This window comes from Enhydra lutris, unplaced genomic scaffold (genome assembly GCF_002288905.1).
Source record: "Enhydra lutris kenyoni isolate GAN:26980312 unplaced genomic scaffold, ASM228890v2 scaffoldscaffold31, whole genome shotgun sequence".
Classification (NCBI taxonomy): Eukaryota; Metazoa; Chordata; class Mammalia; order Carnivora; family Mustelidae; genus Enhydra; species Enhydra lutris.
In genome coordinates this window covers 805,191-826,547 of record NW_019154115.1, presented here as the reverse complement: position 1 = coordinate 826,547, position 21,357 = coordinate 805,191, and the positions used below count along the sequence as shown (strand labels likewise).

General features: G+C 34.8%; 1 protein-coding gene and 1 pseudogene across 1 annotated transcript in view; one reads left to right on the top strand and one right to left on the bottom strand.

Annotated features, from left to right (window-relative positions):
• LOC111153247 (S-phase cyclin A associated protein in the ER) overlaps window positions 1-21,357 on the top strand; it is a 491,788-nt gene that overhangs the window by 189,829 nt on the left and 280,602 nt on the right. The gene's annotated exons all lie outside the window — the stretch shown is intronic.
• On the bottom strand, window positions 1,195-1,631 carry LOC111153269 (annotated as a pseudogene).

Below are 21,357 nucleotides of genomic sequence, written 5' to 3'. Positions count from 1 at the left end.
CCATGTGGGGCTCCCTGCTCAGCAGGGAGTCTGTTTGTCCCTCTTCCTCTGCCCCTTTCTCCCGCCCCTCGCCCCTGCTCATGCTTGCTCGCGCTCTCAAATAAATAAATAAATAAATAAAATCTTTAAAAAATGGAGTTCTCAAACTTTTTATCTTTTTAAAGCATTTTTTTTTAGCACCTGCTTGTGCACTCTGCATTAGTCCAGGCACCAGGAAAGCACAAGTAAATAATGGCAGGGGTGCTTAACTCTTCGTTGTATGCTATCAGTCTGAGTTTCATGAATCTCTAAACACACTCATTTTAAAAAGTGAGCTAGTTCTTTATATGGTGCTTTCATTTTTAGATAGTGTTTCAGTAATATCTATACATACTTTATTTTAATTAATTTTACTTATTTTTAGTAGCCAAAACTATACTTTAAAAAATACCGTTTTATTTATATTCATGTATGAAAAAAATTGCTGTACTACCATGTTTACAGACATACCAATATTGGAAACAGAATTCAATAATGAATTTCCTCTAAATTTTAAAAAGAACACACAAACATAAAACTACTGATTGGTTATAGAAAGCGGAGCAGAGAAAAAAAGACATTTGTTATCATTTTCATTTCATTAAAGAGCAGCAGCCTCTGAGAAGAATCAAATCAATTAGATATTCATTTATATTGCAAAATAATATATACATAGAAAAGTTAGTGATTGTACTGATTTTAGTTTTACTAAGCCACTTTATCTTCTCACACTCAATGCAAAGAAATAAAACAATGTAAAGAAAACTATGTCCTCATTGTTATTCACAATAAAAACAGTCTGCATCATTCTGCAGGCCTGGGCATATTACATAACAGGGAGTACTTAATGGCTCAAGTGGATCAAAGTACCTTTTTGATTCTGACCCACAGAATAGAATCTCATGTATATTTGCAACTGGACTCATTCCATGGGAGCTGTGACGTACTGAACCATTTCTGTGGTGTCCCTAGATCTCACTAAATTAAGAAAAGACGCTGCACAAGAAAAGATAACAATCTGTCCATAAATTATATCTGTAGACTCTTTAGTGTCAGGTGTGAAAAGGGGCCCTTTCTTGAGTACATGGATACAAGTATTGTTGTGGTCTAAAGATTGCCAGATTGATATGGTGTCTGTTACAGTGAAAAAAGGTGTACTTCAAAGCCACTGCCAGATTAAGAAACTCCCACAATTTGTCTCAGTTCTTCAAATAACAGAGCAAGTTCCCTTTCTCTGACCGTGAGTCCTATATTGGCATTGCTGCTGGCTATGAAACTTAACTGCCAAAAGTAAATGATTAAATTGAACCACTTTTGTAGGTGTTACAGTAACAGATGATACTCTCATTTTTTGCTCCTTTGGTCTGTTGTAAGGGCAAACGTAGATAAGAAACCAGGTCTCTAAGCATGCTCTAGAGCATTATCATTGGCCACTTAATAACAGGGACTCTGTCTCGATCTGACACAGCAATAGCATGGAGCCCTTCAACACCTGGTTACTTTTTTTTTTTTTTTTTTAGACCTGGTTACTTTTTATACAGGAATCTCTTTAGGTCCTGGCTTTCTGGGCTGCTGTGTTCTCCCAGCTGTAAATTCAGGGACAGCTTGGACATACTTTATTTGATAACAACTAATTCCATCCCACAAATCAGTAATTACAAATCAGCTTTCCCCTGAAGTCATTTTGGAGTTTAATCTGCTGGAATAGTTTTATGGAGGAGTGATATCAGTCAAAATAATAATTTACTACAGATTGTTTTGGTGTTATTCTGGGTGAAACAGACATCCAGAGAATCATACCCTTTAACTTAAGCAGTTAGCATAAGCCCTTGGCAAACAGTAAAGTATTGAATTAAATGTTAGTAAACTAAATGTTAATGAGCTACTACAATTTATTGTTTTCAGTGTACCATATCTGTGGAGAGTGATATTCAAAATACATGGAAGAGTGCTATCTAAAAATACCGTGTTGTTTTTAGTTGAGTATTCTTTTTTTTCTTCCCTTCCGCCATCTGGCTTCTCTTTTTCTCCCAATTTTTCTTCTTTTCTTCCCCAGTGCCTTCATCTCTCCATTCCTCCATTCCTTCCTCATCCCTCACTTTTCTTAGCTTCATCATCATCCAGAGAAACAAAAACATGTTGGAGCCCTCCAGCCTCCATGTTTCCCCAGTTTTTGTAGAAGGCAATAGGGAAAGTTGTAAAATGCCTCCTATTTATCTTATTTGTTGTTCTGCCAGGCAGGATTAAAAGAGTTGAATGCCTTGTGATATTTTTAGGAATTTAAAGAAAAACTTTATGTGACTCTGGAATAGACTGATGTCATTGTCACTGGATTTTAGATTCAAAGTTGAAGTACTGAATGAGGTTTAGAGAAAAATCCTGTTTTTCTAAAGAATATATGAAAACCCTTACATTAATTTCTCCTCTATTTAGATTTTAGTAACTTGGCATCCACCCTACTCTTGAAAACAAACTTTGAGTTGCAGAGAAGTAAGTAAGCCTCTTGAGTGTGAGATTGGATTTCTATAAAGGAAACTTGATTTAAAAAAAAAAAAATACATTTGTGTCATTATAATGAAGCTTTAGTCTTTTTTCCCCCCCCAAAGGAGACATATTTAAACCCTTTTGAACTAGGATTCAAAATTCTCATGTCTGTGTTATAATATTTTTAAGTAATGGGGAGCAGATTATTTCTTTTGATGTACCACATTTTATGAACTCTGTTTATTCTGAGGTATAACTTGAGTTCTAAAAATGGCAATTTAATAAAATTCTATATTATGTCATTTATGTTTTCTTGCATATTCTATTTTTAGAGCTTTTTATATTCTTTCCCCAAGATCATGCATCTATCTGTAGCTCAATTTTTTTCATGTCTCTTTTAAAAAGCAAGGAACTATGAGAATCTTTAGGAGGAGTCTGAAAGAATATCAAGGTCATAAGCTTCAGTATGAATTATTTCATTAAATATGGTAAATTATAGTAGAAAAAAACATAAAAGGTAATTAAAAGAATAAGAAGGGTATAAACTTTGATGAGATCATGTCCGTATAGGTGTTAGTTTCTTATATACGTTATTTGTATTTCATACTATAGCAATGGACTTAACAATTTGTGTGTTTGTGTGTGTGTGTGTGTGTGTGTGTGTGTGTGTGTATAATTAGCCATCACTGATTAGCTTTTGGGCTTCTTACATTGATTTTTAGAATGTTAGGAAAGGGAGACTTTAGAATTTATTGTCTAATCCCTTTATTTTACTAGGGAGGAAACTGAGGCCCAGATAAGTCACTCCGTCATGAGTTTCAGAATTTATCTTGGTGTAGGTATTTTGACCCCAGTTCAGTGCTATTTCTACTGCACCAACCTGATTTTCTATGCCTATAAGAAAAACAGTGTTTCCTATTTATACTTATTTAGGATTAATAGTATCAAATAGTCAAAATAGCCCATTTCCAGCTTGTTAATAAGAGAGTAGGAGTTGCATTGAACAGGATTCCATGAGGCTAAAAGGTGTACTTTTTTAGTTAGGAAGGGAGGAGATTTAGCAGCTTTTGGGGAGATTTTTTGGTCCCGAGTGCTTCATATTTTGAAAATGACTGAGTAAATCATAGATACTGTGTCTAAAGGAGTACATTTTGCTTTTCCTTATGTCTGTGTCATAATAGAACTGTGAGTAGATATGGAAAGTGAGTATATTTTTGCAGTTATACTCATTATTCTGCAGCATTAATAAGCTTACAGCAGCTCTAACCTTGTATAAATCAACACTGTTTTCTTTAGAAAGCTTGCTTTCCTTTGCATTTCCATATTAGGATTAATTTTGTGATAATTAAAATATTAATATTAATTGCAGAAAACTGGATAAAAAATAATGCTTACTCTTAACATTTTTGGCTTATCTTCTGGTCTCTATATATAAATATATGTCTTACATGCTTATTTATATATAAACTACAGTGCATAGATTTGAATCCTGATTTTTTAACATTATACATTGTATGTTTTTAATATCATTACTGTTTAAAATTAATCAAGTCTGTGTAGTATCATCTTAATGTATGTGCCACAATTTATGTAATCAGTTCCCTACTGCTATTTTGTTGTAAATTTCACTGCAGTGAATATATTTGTATAGAAGTATTTTTGTACCTCTCTGTTTCCTTATGGCAGTTTTGCAGAAGTAAAGTTATTTAAGCTACCTTTATTATTTTTTTTAATGGAGTGTTTTATTAAACATTAAGTAGACAGGGTTGTTTATATAGAATGGAGACAGAGATACCAATATCTGAAAAGCTCCCTTTGTAAATGGCCAGAGCTATAGGTAACTTGAAGCACATAACATTTCAAATAAAAGGAAATGAGATTGCTGATCTCAGCCATTCCTTTCAAGAAAGGATGTCATCAAGGATTACAGCCCCAAAGGTTAGGTTCTAGGGCTCAGGGCAGCACTCAGATCGATCGTAGGGGGAATCTAGAACAATGAGGAGGGAAAGGGAAAAAAAAAAAAAAAAACAACAAAAAAAAGGAACCAGATTTTATGGAACGGATTACTGCTGAGGATAGAGTGAGAAGTGCTGCCTGTCTCTGTACACAGATGTGCAAGAATCGCTCAGATACACTGGATGCTGGCCTTGTGCAAGATTAATTTCAGTGGATGAAATTAATTAACTAGTGGATGGATCCTGCTAGTGTACTTCCTGTCACAACAGATTGGGCTATGGAATTAGGTGAAGAGCTTCAGGACCTTCATCTCTGACTCAATAAGCAGAGCATGGCTCTTTTTGGTTAGCACTGTTTCTTTGGAGGCTCAGGTTGTTCATCATTTTGTAATTGCTGGTTAACTTTTGCCTGTCCCATAATGCATCAATAAAAATATATAACTACTTCTTTCAGTGAAGCACTTTCTTATTATCTCTACTTTTTTGCAGGACATTGTCTCCCATCCTTATAACAGATTTCAAACTTGTAGTATGCACTTTAGTACTTGAATAGTCTGCACCTATGTTATGTTAATTACATTTATGTTAATTACATTTTAGGTTCAGCTCTTAGATGCTTGAGAGATATGAATATATGATTTCATTTACTCCTTTTGGGAAGCCAGAGTTTTAAGATTCATGTGTACAAATTACTTTTCCTTACAAAGTGACTCTTCTGAACTGGTTATTATGGAGAATTTAAAACATAATAGCGGACAGAATAGTAAGCCATAATAATGATAAATTCATGGTGAATCCCTCCCAAATACTATTTTGAAGTCAATTCCAGATAGTACTCCATGATAGCTATTTTTAAAAAGATTTTCTTGGGGCGCCTGGGTAGCTCAGTGGGTTAAGCCGCTGCCTTCGGCTCAGGTCATGATCTCAGGGTCTTGGGATCGAGTCCCGCATCAGGCTCTCTGCTCAGCAGGGAGCCTGCTTCCCTTCCTCTCTCTCTGCCTGCCTCTCTGCCTACTTGTGATCTCTGTCTGTCAAATAAATAAATAAAATTAAAAAAAAAAAGATTTTCTTTCTGCTAATTATATATACTTATTATAAAAGAGAAAATTAAAAATCTGTCATATTCATCTGTGAAAATTTTAGTATTCTTCCTTGTTTTCTTATACTCATTTTATACATACACATAGAAGTATACAAAGATATTTATAGTTATATATACAATTTTTTTGCATAATTACATTAGTTAGGGAAAAAACTAATCTATTGTAATAAAAGAAACAAAAATACAAAGATTTTTAAGAACATACAAGTTTATTTCTTACAATACAGCCCTGAGGTTAACAGTGTAAATTGTCAGGGTAGATTTATGCCATGTGGTCCACCCTTCCTTCTTCCCTCCCTCCCTTCCTTCCTTCTCTCTTTCTTTTTGTCTTTTTGAGTACAGTTGATACACTATGTTACAATAGTTTCAGATGTACAACTTAATGATTTGACAAGTTGTGCACTAGTATATGCTATGTTCACAAGTGTAACTACTGTCTGTCCTGTTACATCGCTAAAATAATATCATTTACTGAATTACGTATGCTGTGCTTTTTGTTCCCTTGACTTATTTTATAACTGGAAGCCTGTATCTGCCACTCCCTTTTATCCATTTTGCCCAACCCCCCTCTTCCCTGCCCCTCTTCCCTCTGGCCACCATTAGTTTGTATTTGTAGGTCTGATCCTGCTTTTTGTTTATTCTTTATTTTCTTAGATTCCACTTTATGAATGGAATCAAATGCCATTTGATTTTTCAGGGACCCATCTTCTTCTTTCTCTAATATTCTATAGTATATGCCCTCCCCTTGAGACTCAGAGCTTGTTAGAGGCTCTTTTTTGTTCTAGTTTGCTGAGGAGGAATAAAGTGAATGGGCTTTCAAACACAGCATGCATTCATATTCTGTTGATTAGAATTCAGGCACCTGGCTACCTCTAGCTATAACAGGGACTTACAGGACTAGGAAATTCAGTTCCTAGCCAAGGAATGATGTGACTTCTTAAGGCTCTATCACTGTACAGTGTGCTTCAGTTCAAGGTTTTTCTGGCTTTTCTATTACATGCCCAGGGACAGGTGAATCTAGAGGCCTGATCAGAGTAAGGTTCAACCCAAACCCATAATTAGTATTGAGTTCAGTAACTGGGAAATCTGTAATTGGTACTGAGTTCTTTCACCAACATGAACATAATAATGTCTGATTGTCTTTCTTTTTCTCATGTTTAATGTGTTAGCTACTGATTAATGTGTACCTAGATCCATTAATTAATAGGTATATTCTAATTTTGCATTTCAGTTTCATTTATTATTTGATATATGTTTATAAAGAGATGGTTTCCCTCATCTATTTGGTTACTGAAAGGCAGGGTAAATTTTTGTTTGCCTGTTTTCAAAGTAATAAATTAGTTCCCTAATATTCTGCAAAGGTTCCAACTAGTTTTTTAAAAAAATATGTGTTATTAAACTCCTGGATTTGAACACTTCTTAGGGGTTTCAGTCATTTGAAATTCTCCTTTTTGGAGCTCAAATTATACCATATTTTGGTCAGTGGGAGCCTCTTAAAAAGTTTGCACTCATGTTCTTTTGTCATGAGCTTATTAGTTGAATGTGATACTTATCCTTCTACTTGTATGGCAAGATATTTAGCCTTTGATCAGTTATTTCACTAAGAAGCCCTTGTTACTTTTGCTTAGAAATGGTATTCCAAGAGCATTATTAGGATACATATTGCTACTAGGTTGGTTATTGTGAACAGAATTAGGAAATAAATAAGATATAGTGATACATATATGAATTGTGTATGTATTAACACTCATATACATCTGCATGTGTACATAAACATTTATTTTTTACTTAAAGATGATGGATTCATGAATTCTTAAAATTCAAATTTAAGATGACTGGTCTTTTATTTAACCTCCTGTGTATTGTATGTGTATCTCTTTTCTTCCATACCAGACATTCAGGAAATCAAAGGCAGGGAATGATAAAATTATAATATCCGTAATATCCTTTACTTCATCCCATATTACACACACAACAGTCTAAGAACAGCATTACCTCTACTTCCACTGCCAATGTACTCAGATGTAAGTTTTCCCATTCTTTCCATTTTTTAAAATGGTAATACTAAGAAAAGTCTGAGGTACAGCTGTTATATACTATTTTCTTCAGCCTTTAACCATCAGTTTAGTCTTAGCTCTCTAAGTTTGTAATGGTTAATACTAATCCTTATGTCTATGTCTTCCTAGTCATTTTGGTTTTCTAAGGCTTGTTCTTTTTAAAAAAATTTTTGCTTAAAATTTATTCTTTTGTAGTTTTTTTTTATTATGTTAGTCACTGTTCAGTACATCATTAGTTTTTGATGTAGTGTTCCATGATTCATTTTTAAAAATTTTGTTAAATTTTTGAAATTTTTTTCATCTCTTTTCTTATTTAAAAATTTTAATTCCAGTATAGTTAATGAATATACTGATTCAGGAGTCTATACATTACTAAGTGCTCATGATGATAAGTGTACCTTTAGGTGCCCTCTGTTTCACCCATCATACCACCCCCTTCCCCTCTGGTAACCACCAGTTCTCTATATTTACGATTAAGAGTTTGTTCTTTTCTTTGTCTCTTTATTCCTTTATTCCTTTGTTTTGGTTCTTAAATTCCATACATGAATGACATCATATTATATTTTTCTTTATCTGACTGACTTATTTAACATTAGATCCAGCCATGTTGCAAATGGCAAGATTTCAATCTTTCACATGGGATGGATATATATCACATCTTCTTTTATCAGTTCTACTGATGGACACTTGGGGTGCTTCCATAATTTGGGTATTTGTAAATAATGCTGCAATAAACATAAAGGTGTATTTATCTTTTCCAATCAGTGTTGTTGTATTCTTTGGGTAAATACCTAGTAATGGAATTACTGGATCAAAGGTAATTCTATTTTTAATTTTTTGAGGAACCTCTGTACTCTTTTCCACAGTGGCTGCACCAGTTTGCATTCCCACCAGCAGTGCAAGAAGGTTCCTTTTTCTCCACATCCTCCCTAACACTTGTTTCTTGTGTTTTTGATTTTAGCTATTCTGACAGGTGTAAGGTGATATCTCATTGTGGTTTTGATTTGCAGTTTTGATTTGCATTTCCCTGCCAATTAGTAATGTTTAGCATCTTTTCGTGTGTCTGTTGGCCATCTGTATGTCTTCTTTGGAGAAATATCTGTGCATGAATTCTGCCCATTTTTTAATTGAATTGTTTGTTTCTTTGGGTATTTAGTTGTACAAGTTCGTTATATATTTTGGATACTGACCCTTTATTGGGTATGTCATTTGCAAATATCTTCACCCATTCTGTAGGTTGCCTTTAATTTTGTTGATTGTTTCGCTTGCTGAGCACAGCTTTTTATTTTGATGAAATCCCAATAGTTTATTTTTGCTTTGTTCACTTGCCTCAGGAGACATATCTAGAAAAATGTTGCTATAGCTGATGTCAAGGAAATTGCTCCCTGTGCTTTCTAGGATTTTTATGGTTTCAGGTATTACATTTAGGTCTTCAATCCATTTTGAGTTTATTTTTGTTTAAAGTGCAAGTAAATGGTCCCATTTCACTCTTTAGCATGTAGTTATCCAGTTTTCCCACCACCGTTTATTGAAGAGACTCGTTTTTTCCTAATTGCATTTTCTTGCTTGTAGAATATAATTGACCATATAGTGTAGTTTTATTTCTGGGCTCTCTGTTCTGTTCCGTTGATCTATGGTGTCTATTTTTGTGCCATACCATATACTTTTAATTTCTACAACTTAGTGGTTTATCTTGAAATCTGAGATTGGGATACCTCCAAATTTTGTTCTTTTTCAAGATTTCTTTGGCTATTTGGGGTCTTCTGTGGTTCCATACACATTTTAGGATTATTCATTCTAGTTCTGTGAAAAATGTGATATTTTGATAGGGATTGCATTTAATCTTTAGATTACTTGGTTGTATGGCCATTTCAACAGTAATTGTTCTCCAATTCATTAGCATGGAATGCTTTTCCATTTGATTTGTCATGTTCAGTTTCTTCCGTCAATGTTTAATAGTTTTCAGAGTGCAGTTCTTTGCCTCCTTGGTTAAGTTTATTACTAGATATTTTATTGTTTATGGTGCAATTGTAAATGGGATTGTTTTCTTAATTTCTCATTATGGTACTTCATTATTAGTGTATGGAAATGTAGTGGATTTCTGTGTATTGATTTTGTATCCTACAACCTTAATAAATTACCATTTCTAGTAGGGTTTTTTTGGTAGAGTTTTTAGGGTTTTCTATATATAGTATCATGACATCTGCAAGTAGTGAATGTTTTACTTCTCCCTTACCAATCTGAATGCCTTTTCTTTTTCTTATCTGATTGCTATGGCTAGGATTTCAGGACTTTGTTGAATAAAAGTGGTGAGAGTGTACATCCTGAACTTTTTCCTGATCTTAGGGGAAAAGCTCACCATTCACCATTGAGTATGATGTTAGCTGTGGGTTCTTCACAGATGGCCTTTATTATGTTGAGGTAAAATTCCCTATAAACCTGCTGTGTTGAGAACTTTCATCATAAGTGGATGTCATAGTTTATCATATGCTTTTTTGGCATCCATTGAAATGATCATATGATTTTCCCCCTTTCTCTTGTTGATCTGGTGTATCACATTGATTGATTTGTGAATATTGAACCACCCTTGCATCCCAGGAGTAAATCCCACTTGATCATCGTTACTGATTTTTTTAAATGTGTTGTTGGATTTGGTTTAATATTTTGTTGAGGATATTTGCATGTGTGTTCACCAGAGATATTGTGATATTGCCCTATCGTTCTCTCTCTCTCTCTTTTAGTGTTTTGGTATCTGGTTTTGGTATCAGGATAATGCTGGCCTCATACAATGAAATTGGAAACTTTTCTTACTCTTCTATTGTTTTAAATAGTTTGAAAAGAATAGGTATTAACTCTTCTTTTAATGTGTGATAGAATTACTGTGATGCCATGTCTGATGAGAGTTTTTTTGATTTAGTGATTCATTTTCATTGCTGGTAATCAGTCTATTCAAATTTTCTATTTCGTCCCAATTCAGTTTTGGCAGGTTATGTGTTTTCAGTAATTTATCCATTTCTTCTATATTGTCCAATTTGTTGGCGTATAATTTTCACAGTAGTCTCTTGTAATTATTTGTATTTCTGTCATGTTGTTTGTTATTTCTCTCTTTCATTCCTGATTTTGTTGGAGTCCTCTATATGTGTTTTGATGAATCTGGGTAGAGGTTTACCAGTTTATTGATTTTTTTTTCCCCAAAAGAACTAGCTCCTTGTTTCATTACTCTGTTCTTTTTTAAAGTTTCTGTTTCATTTATTTCATTCTAATCTTTATTATTTCCTTCCTTCTACTGGTTTAGGGTTTTGTTCTTTCTTTCTTTGCCTCTTTTTAGTATAAAATCAGGTTGTTTATTTGAGACTTTTCTTCTCAAGACAGGCCTGTATTACTATAAACTTATTACTATAAAGTTCCTTTTAGCACCACTTTTGCTGCATCTCAAGGATTTTTGACTACTGCGCTTTCATTTTCATTTATCTCCATGTTTTTTGATTTCCTATGATTTCTGATTAACCAGTTCATTATTTAATAGCATGTTATTTAACCTCTATGTATTTGTGTTATTTCCAGAATTTTTCTTCTGGTTGGTTTCTAGTTTCATAGTGTTGTGGTTGGAAAAGATGCATGGTATGACTTCCTCTTTTCAATTTGTTGAGACTTATTTTGTGGTAAATATGATCTACTATGTAGAATATTCTATGTGCACTTGAATGTGTATTCTGTTTTAGGATGGATTGTTCTGAATATATATGTCAGATCCCTCTGGCCCAATGTGTCATTCAAACCCATTGTTTTCTTGTCAATTTTCTATTTGGCTGATCTGTCCATTGATTTAAGTGGTGTTTTAAAGTCCCTTGCTATTACTGAATTATTCAATTACTTCTTCATGTTCATTAATAGTTGCTTTATGTGTTTCAGTGCTCCTATCTTGGGCATATACATATTTACAGTTGTTATTCCTCTTGTTGAGTGTTCCCTTTATGATTATATAGATCATTTTTTGTCACTTATTAAGAGTCTTTGTTTTGCCCGATGTAAGTATCACTACCTGGCTTTCTTTTCACTGCTATTTGAATGATAAATGCTTTTCCATCCCTTCACTTTTATCTTTATGTGTCTTTAGGTCTGAAATAGGTCTCTTGTAGGCAGCATATGGTTGGGTCTTCTTCTTTTTTTTTTTTAAATCCATTCCATCACCCTATGTCTTTTGATTGTTCCATTTACATTCAAAGTAATTATTGTTACTATATACTTATTGCCATTTTGGTACTTATTTTATGGGTTTTTTTGGTAGTTCTTCTCTGTTCCTTTCTTCTCTTGCTCTGTCATGGTTTGTTGGCTTGCCTTAGTGATATACTTGGATTCCTTTCTCTTTACTGTTTGCTTAACTATTATAGTTTTTGATTTGTGGTTACCTCTAATGTTATATATAATATCTTCTGCATATAGTAATCTATATTAAGTTGATGTCACATAAGCTTGAACCTATTCTAAAAGCACCAAGTTTTTTCTTCTCTCTTCCCCATGTTTTAAGTATGTGGTATCATGCTCTGTATCCTTTTATTTTGTGAATACCTTCATTGATTATTATAGATATGCTTAATTTTACTGCTTTTGTGCTTCCTACTTTTCTTATTCCTCCTTATGATTTTTCCTTCCCACACAAATAGTTCCATTTAAGGAACTGGTTTAGTGGTGAGGCTGGTTTAGTGGTAGTGAATTCTGTTAACTTTTGTTTGTGAAACTCTTTATCTCTCCTTCTATTCTGAATCATGGCCTTGCTGGATAGAGTATTCTTAGTTGCAGACTCTTTTGGGGGTTTTTTGTTTTTTGTTTTCAGCACTTTGAATATATCATGACCCTCCCTTCCTGCCTCTAAAGTTTCTGGTAGAAAAATCAGCTGATAGCCTTATGGAGTTTCCCTTGTATGTAATTGTTTTCTCTTCCTACTTTAAAGGTCCTCTCTCTCTCTCTCTCTCTCTCACTACTTTTTGCCATTTTAATTATTGTTTGCTTTTTTCTGGGCCTCTTTGGGTTGATTTAGTTGTGGGATCTCCATGCCTGCTGAATCTGGATTTCTGTTTCTTTCCCCAGATTCAGGAAGTTTTCAGCTGTTATTTCTGCAAATAAATTTTCTGCCCCCTTTCCTTTCTCTTCTCCTTCTAGGATCCCTATAATGCTTAATGGTGCCCCTGTGTTTCTTTTATCATTCTCCTCTTCTGTTCGTCCTTTTTCTTCTGTTCATCATGATTGCTTTCCATTACTTTGTCCACCAGTTCCCTCATCTGTTCTTTTGCTTCCTTAAGTTTACTATTTATTCACACTAGTGTATTTTTAATGTAACTAAGTTTTCCATCTCTGATTGGGTCCTTTTCTTTTTCAGCATTCTCCTGGCAATTTGAGGTCATTTCTGTTCCATAGAAATTTTAGGATTGTTTGTTCCAGCTCTGTGAAAATTGTTGATGGTCTTTTGATAGGGATTGCTTTGAATGTGTAGATTGCTCTGGGCAACACAGACATTTTCACAATGCTTATTCTTCCATTTCATGAGCATGGAATGTTTTTCCATCTCTTTGTGTCTTTCTCAATTTCTTTCATAAGTGTTCTGTAGTTTTATAGAGTATAGATCCTTTACCTCTTTGATTAGGTTTCTTCCTAAGTATTGGGGCGCCTGGGTGGCTCAGTGGGTTAAAGCCTCTGCCTTCGGCTCAGGTCATGATCCTAGGGTTCTGGGATCGAGCCCCACATCGGGCTCTCTGCTCAGCAGGGAGCCTGCTTCCTCCTCTTTCTCTGCCTGCCTCTCTGCCTACTTGCGATCTCTGTCTGTCAAATAAATAAATATAATCTTAAAAAAAAAAAAAACGATTTCTACCTAAGTATCTTATGGGTTTTGGTGGTATTGTAAATGGAATCGATTTCTTGATTTCTCTTTCTTCAGTCACATTTTTAGTGTGTAGAAATGTAGGTGATTTCTATGCATTGAATTTATATCCTGCCATGTTGCTGAATTGCTGCATGAGTTCTAATAATTTGGGGGTGGAGTCTTTTGGGCTTTCCATATAAAGTATCATGTTATCTGTGAAGAGGAAGAGTTTGACTTCTTCTTTGCCAATTCAAATGCCTTTTATTTCTTTTTATTGTCTGCTGATGCTAGGACTTCTAGTACTATGTTAAACAATAGTGGCAAGAGTGGGCATCCCTGTTGTGTTTCTGATCTTAAGGGAAATGGTCTCAGTTTTTCCCCATTGAAAATGATATTCTCTGTGGGCTTTTCATAGATGGCTTTTATGATATTGAGGTATGTTCCCTCCATCCCTACACTCTGAAGACTTTTAATCAAGAAAGGATGCTGTACTTTGTCAAATGCTTTTTCTGGATCTATTGAGAGTATCATATCATTCTTGTCTTTTCTTTTATTAATGGGCTCTATCACATTTATTGATTTGTGAATTTTGAACCACCCTTGTATCCCAGGAATAAATCTCTCCTGGTCATGGTGAATAATCCTTTTAATGTACTGTTGGATCCTATTGGCTAGGATCTTGCTGAGTAGTTTGGCATCCATGTTCATCAGCGATATTGGTCTGTAATTATTTTTGATGGGGTCTTTGGTTTTGGGATCAAGGTAATGATGTCCTCATAGAACGAGTTTGGAATTTTTCCTTCCATTTCTATTTTTTGAAACAGCTTCAGTAGAATAGGTATTGTTTCGTCTTTAAATGTTTGGTAGAATTTCCCTGGGAAGACATCTGGCCATGGACTCTTCTTTTTGTGAGGTTTTTGATTCCTGCTTCAATTTCCTTGCTAGTTGTTGGTCTTTTCATATTGTCTGTTTCTTCCTGTTTCAGTCTTGGTAGTTTATAATTTTCTAGGAATGCATCCATTTCTTCCAGATTGCCTAATTTGTTGGCATATAGCTGCTGATAATAAGTTCTAATAACTTTGCCTCTATTTCCTTGATATTGGTTGTGATTTCTCCCCTTTCATTCTTGATTTTATTTTTTTTTTAAGATTTTATTTATTTATTTGATAGAGACACAGCGAGAGGGAACACAAGCAGGGGAAGTAGGAGAGGGAGAAGCAGGCTTCCCGCCAAGCAGGGAGCCCAATGTGGGGCTCGATCCCAGGACCCTGGGACCATGACCTGAGCCGAAGGCAGACGCTTAACGACTGAGCCACCCAAGCGCCCCTCGTTCTTGATTTTAGTAATTTGGGTCCTTTCTCTTTTGGAAAAGTCTACCCAGCGGTTTATCAGTCTTACCAGTTCTTTCAAAGAACCAGCTTCTAGTTTTGTCAATTTCTTCTATTGTTCTACTTTCTATTTCATTGATTTCTGTTCTAATCTTTATTATTTGTCTTTTCTCTGTATATATATTTGTATAGACTTTATTTGTGGTTCTTTCTTCAGATCCTTTAGGTGTAAGGTTAGCTTGTGCATTTGGGATTTTTCTAATTTTTTTTTTGAGTGAGGCTTGGATGGCTATGTGCTGCCATCTAAGGACTGCCTTTGCAGTATCCCATACGTTTTGAACGGATATGTTTTCATTTTCATTGGTTTCCGTGAATTGTTTAAGTTCTTTTTCAATTTCCTGGTCAACCCATTCATTCTTTAGCAAAATGCTTTTAAACCTCCAAGTGTTTGAGTTCCTTCCAAATTTCCTCTTGTGATTGAGTTTCAAAGCATTGAGGTCTGAAAATCTGCAGGGAATAATCTCAGTCTTTTGATATCAGTTGAGACCTGATTTGTGACCCAGCATGTGATCTGTTCTGGAGAAGGTTACATGTGCGCTCGGGAAGAATGGGTATTTGGTTGTTTTAGGATGGAGTGTTCTGTATATATCTATGAAGTCCCTCTGGTCCAATGTGTAATTCAGACTTCTTGTTCTTTGTTGATATTCTGTTTAGATGATCTGTCCATTGCTGTGAGTGGGGTGTTGAAGTTTCCTACTATTAATGTATTATTATCAATATGTTTTTTTAATTTTTATTTTTAAATTTTTTATTTTGCTCCTATATTCAGAGCATAGATATTTACAGTTGTTAGATCTTCTTATTGGATAGACCCTTAAGTATGATATAGTGTTCCTCTATAGTCTTTGGTTTAAAATCTAATTTGTCTGTTATGAGGATTGCTACCCCATCTTTCTTTTGATGTCCGTTAGCATGATAAATGGTTCTCCATTCCCTCACTTTCAATCTGGAAGTGTCTTTTGGCTCAAAATAATTCTCTTGTAGACAGCATATGGATGGGTCCTGCTTTTTTACCTAATCTGATACCCAGGGTCTTTTGATTGGAGCGTTCTGCCCATTTTCATTCAGAGTAACTGTTGAAATATATGAACTTAGTGCTGTATTGCCGAAGAAGTCCCTGTTTCTGTAGATTGTCTCTGTTACTTTCTGGTCTATATTACTTTTGTTGTCTCTCTTCACCTACAGAATCCCCTTTTATATTTCTTACAGGCCTGGCTTGGCGGTTGCTTGTTCTTTCAGTTTCTGCCTGTCCTAGAAGCTCTTTATCTCTCCATCTGTTCTGAATGACAGCCTTGCTGGATAAAGTCTTCTTGGCTGCATGTACTTTTCATTTATTAACCTGAATACGTCTTGCCAACCTTTTCTGACTTGCCAGATTTCTGTGGCTAGGTCTGATATTATTCTGATGTTCCTCTCTCTGTATATAAGGAACCTCATCTCCCTAGGTGCTTTTTTGGCTCTCCAATTTCCAAGTTTCACTGTTATATATATTGGGGTGTTGATCTATTTTTATTGATTTTGGGAGGGGTCCTCTCTGCCTCTTGGACATGGATACTTGTTTCCTTCCCCAGATTAGGGAAGTTCTCAGCTATGGTTTTCTCAAATGTACCTTCTAGTCCCTTGCTCTTTCTCCACCCCTTTGCAGAATCCCAATAATTCTGACATTTGAACATTTCATGGAATCATTAATCTCTTCAAGCTTTTTCATAGACTTTTAATTATCTTTCCCTTTTTTTCTCTACTTCCTTCCTTTCCATCTGCCTATCCTCTACATCACTTATTCCCTTCTGCCTCATTGATCCTAGCTGTCAGAGTATCCAGTTTAGACTACATCTCATTCATAGCATTTTTAAATGCAACCTGACTAGATCTCATCTCCACCTTTAGAGATTCTGTATTGTCAATAATGCTTTTTTCAAGCCTAGGTATTAACTTTCTGATTGCTATCCTGAATTATATTGCTGACATCTTACTTATATTCATATTGATTAGCTCTGTGGCAAAGAACAAGGTTCTTGTGTGTGTGTGTGTGTGTGTGTGTGTGTGTGTGTGTGAGAGAGAGAGAGAGAGAGAGAGAGAGAGAGAGTTCCCCCTTCTAGTCATTCTCGCCAGAGAACAGTGGGTGGGCAAATGAACAGAGTCCAAAATATCAACCATGACCCAAGCAAAATCCACCCGAGAAAAATCCAAAGTGGTTGGAAGCCACCACAGGAAAGCAAACAAAGCCAAAATGAAACACAAGAATAAAATAAAAATTTTAAAAACTTTTTTTAAATAGGGAGCGGAAGAAAGAATATAATCTCGCAGGGTGGACAAAGCAGTGTGATCCTTTTGTTCCTGGGTGAATTTTGGTCTCTGTGTTAGAAGACACCACATCCCAAAATTGTGAAAAAGTAAAAACATCAACAACAACAAAACACACACACACACACACACACACACACACACACACACATATGTATATGTATATATGTGTGTGTGTGTGTGTGTGTGTGTGTGTAATAGAGTGAAAAAAGGACTAAATGATGCATATATCTATAAAATGTAGATTTGAAGAAATGCAAGTTAAAAACTCTGAAACATAAGTTGATATATTAAGAATCAAGGAGAAAAAAAGAGAAAAAAAAAAAAACAAGAAAAAGAAAAAGGGAAAGGAGAATTTTATCTGAAAAATAAATGAGTCATGTGGCAACACCTGGAGCTCAATACACTGTTTTCCCCTGGTGTTGGAGTCTTGTGGGATCCATAAGCTTGTTGTCCACCTGTTCTTTCAGTCTGTCTTCTGGGGGTTGGGCCTGCCATGCTGCTTCTGAGGTGTCCCTTCCTAGGCATAGTAGTCCTACCCCTGTCAGGGGGATGGGCTCAGTGGAAACTAGTCCTCCCTGTGGCTTTTATTCCCTGGAGGCTTTCTGGTCCTCTCATAGGGTCAGCAAAAATGGCTGTGCCCATTGTTTCCCTTTGATTTCTCCTTCAAAGACACTGAAACCCTACTGATGTCTTGGTAATATGACCTCACCTATTTTTTCTTGGGTTTAGGAGGATACATTGTCACCTTGTTTTATTGTAAATATTTTCTGTGATTTTTGCTTTTGAAACATAGTTGCTCTTTCTGTTCTATATGATAATTTAAAAAGAATCTAAAACTTTGCTGCCACTGCCTTCTTCCATCACAATCTTCTGTTACAAGCATTTTAATTACTAATACTTCTTCATGGAAATATGCCATAATTCTCTCAACCATTCCTTTTTTAAAAATTTTATTTTATTTTATTTTCTGTGTTCCAAAATTCATAATTTGTGCACTTCACCCAGTGCTCCATGTAATACGTGCCCTCCAGGCTCACCCAACCCCCCACTCCCCTCCCCTCCAAAACTCTCATTTTGTTTCTTAGAGTCCACAGTCTCTCATGGTTTGTCTAGCCCTCTGATTCTTAATGTTGAAAACATTTATGCATGCTTTCCATCTTCAGAAGCCATCTCAGAAATGTCCTGTATAAAGTCCTTATAGTTTTAACGGGAAAATGACTATTATTCTCCATCATATCCAACAATGTGTTTCTTTTATTACCCAGAACAAATCTGTTTCTTACAGAAAGTAAAACAGAATGCAAACCACTAGAAGGAAATATATAAAAACTTGAAATGTGTTTATAGAAAACTTGACAAAAGACACATTTTAAGTCACAGAGGACAAAATACAAATGGTCTAACATACTAACACCAGTATTTCAACCAAGAGATTGATAGATTTACAAACAAAATAGAAATACTAGGTACTGGCAGATCCCTTGTGGAGATAAAATTTAATTCCCATTTTGGTTCAGTTTGCAAACACTTAATGAAAATCCTTAAAAATAAGTGTAATCTGCAATGCAGGAATTTCATTCCCATGATTTGATCATAAGGGAAAAGTAGATTATGTGTTTAAAATTTTAACTATAGGAATATTTGTTGCAATGATATTTATAGTATTGAAAATAAAAAATTATCCAAATATCTAAAAATAAAGCATTTAGTAAAATTATGCATATTCATGGAATGGAATACTTTACAGCCACTAGATTATGTTGTTGAATATTATGTAATGGTATAAATATATGTGCAGTTTTTAAAAAATTTTGTTTATTTATTTGAGAGAGAGGGTGAGCACAAGTGGTGGGTGGGGGGGGCAGTGGAGTGGGAGAGGGAGAGGGAGAATCAGCATGTGTGGGGAGGCCACCGTGCTGCTCATTCTGGCCTCCCAATGGGCCCCAAGGGAACCAGGGATGCTGTGTTTTTCCGCAGAGACTCAGAGAGTCCCCACGAATTGCTCAGGGTCCCTTAGCGGATGTGAGCCAGAGGGCTGCTTTCCGCACAGCTCCCAGTTGAGCAGGGAGCCTGACAGGGCTGGATCCCAGGATCCTGGGATCATGACCCAAGCTAAAGGCAGATGTTTAGTTGACCAAGCCACTGAGGCCAAGCTGAAGGCAGATGTTTAGTTGACTAAGCCACTGAGGCCACCCCTATATTTGCAAAGTTAAATGAAAAAAAGTTTATTAAAAAAAACAGTTTATAAAATATCATAAATGGTGTCTCCCACTTTTACAAAAATATATTTACAAAGAAAGATGTCTGAAAGGATATATTCAAATTATTATTTTTTTTTTCAAATTATTATTTTTAAGTGTTAGTGTTATAGATTTTTTCTTTTTTGTTTTTGTTTTTTGTATTTTTTGAGATTTTTATTTCTTAATTTTATTTATATATTCTGTAATTAACACTTACTGATTTTATATTAAGAAAGAACTTACTATTAAAATAGTCATAAAAATCTAATATGTTCTCATTTATTTATAGTTGTGAGATTTTTAGAAATGTTAATATGAGTACATAATGCATGTATGTTTGCATATGTAAATGAATTGTTCTTTAAAAAGATGTAATTTTTGATCGTTCTGGATAGAGCCCCAAGTTTTCTTATGTAGTTTCTGCATTTCTTTATAAGGATCCTAAGTGGATTCTATGAGATACCTAAATGACATTTATATATAGCTGAAAATAGTATAATTGGAACTTTTATAAAATTAAAGATGTCATTTAGAATATTACTTTTCCTTGGTGTAGAAATAGAAATTTACATGAGAGACTTAGTCTATGTGAGCCATGTTAAACAGTGGAGGGATTGTAGAGTACTAGAAAAGCTTGGTCTTGTGAAGTCAGCCAATTGTGGTTTTGACCTTGAGCTTTGTGACTGTGGACATAACAACAACCTCTTTGAGCCATTGTTAAGCATCTTGTAAAATGTAAACATATTGCCACCTGTTCTATGGGGTTGAGATTATAGGAAATAATGTATGCCATTTAGCCCTTTGCTGATCACATAGTAAGTATTAAAAAATGATAACATGGGGGCACCTGGGTGGCTCAGTGGGTTAAGCCTCTGCCTTCGGCTCAGGTCATGATCTCAGGGTCCTGGGATCGAGTCCCGCATCGGGCTCTCTGCTTAGCGGAGAATCTGCTTCCTCCTCTATATCTCTCTCTGCCTGCCTCTCTGCCTACTTGTGATCTCTCTCTGTGAAATAAATAAATAAAATCTTTAAAAAAAATGATAACATGGATGGTGATAACTTGCTTTGTACCATGTATCCTTAGGAGATATGGTAAGAGGATTATCTTTAATTTAATTTATCTTTATTTATATTATTGCTTTCATTTGATTCGAGACCTGCTTACTTTTTCTAGTTGGATTTGAAATAAAGGGACCTAGCTTATCAAGGAAAGTAATTGCTTCTGCTTTGAGAGAATATTTTCTCCCTTTGGCTATAGAGTTTTGGGTTTATTTTTAATTTTTGGTTCTTTATGATTTAAAAACTTTCATAATGAGTACAATTCTGTGGCCCAAACTTATTTTCCAGTCATATCTTCAAGGTATAGAGTATAGAAGTATAGAGTATAGAAGCCAAGAGTATAGAAACCCTAATCATACTGTCTGATTTATATTTAGGCTTTATCACTGTACCCTCTGCAAAAGTTACTCAGTTACGATTTTGACTTTCTAACTTTGGGCAAGTAATTTGACTTTTTGTGTTTGTTCTTATAGTTTAAATGGGAATAATAAAAATACATATCTTCTATGTATGTTCTAAGTATAGCTAAAAGGACTAAATGAGCGATTATATGTAAAGTATAGCTTAGTAATAAGCCTTCATAAATATTTTTGTGTTTTTTTAAATTGAGATAATTGACATATAACATTGTGTTAGTTTTAGGTGTACAACATAATGTTTGGAATGTGTGTGTATATCTGTGTGTATATATATACATATATATGTAGTGAAATAATTATCACAACTAATTTAATTAACATCTATTACCACATATAGTTATAATTTTTTTCTTGTGATGATGAAGTCAAATTACTTGCTCAAAGTTAGAAAGTCAAGAAAGTCTTCTTTCTTTTTTCTTTTCAATTTTTTATGATCTAATCTCCTAGAAACTTTCAAACTTATAATACAGT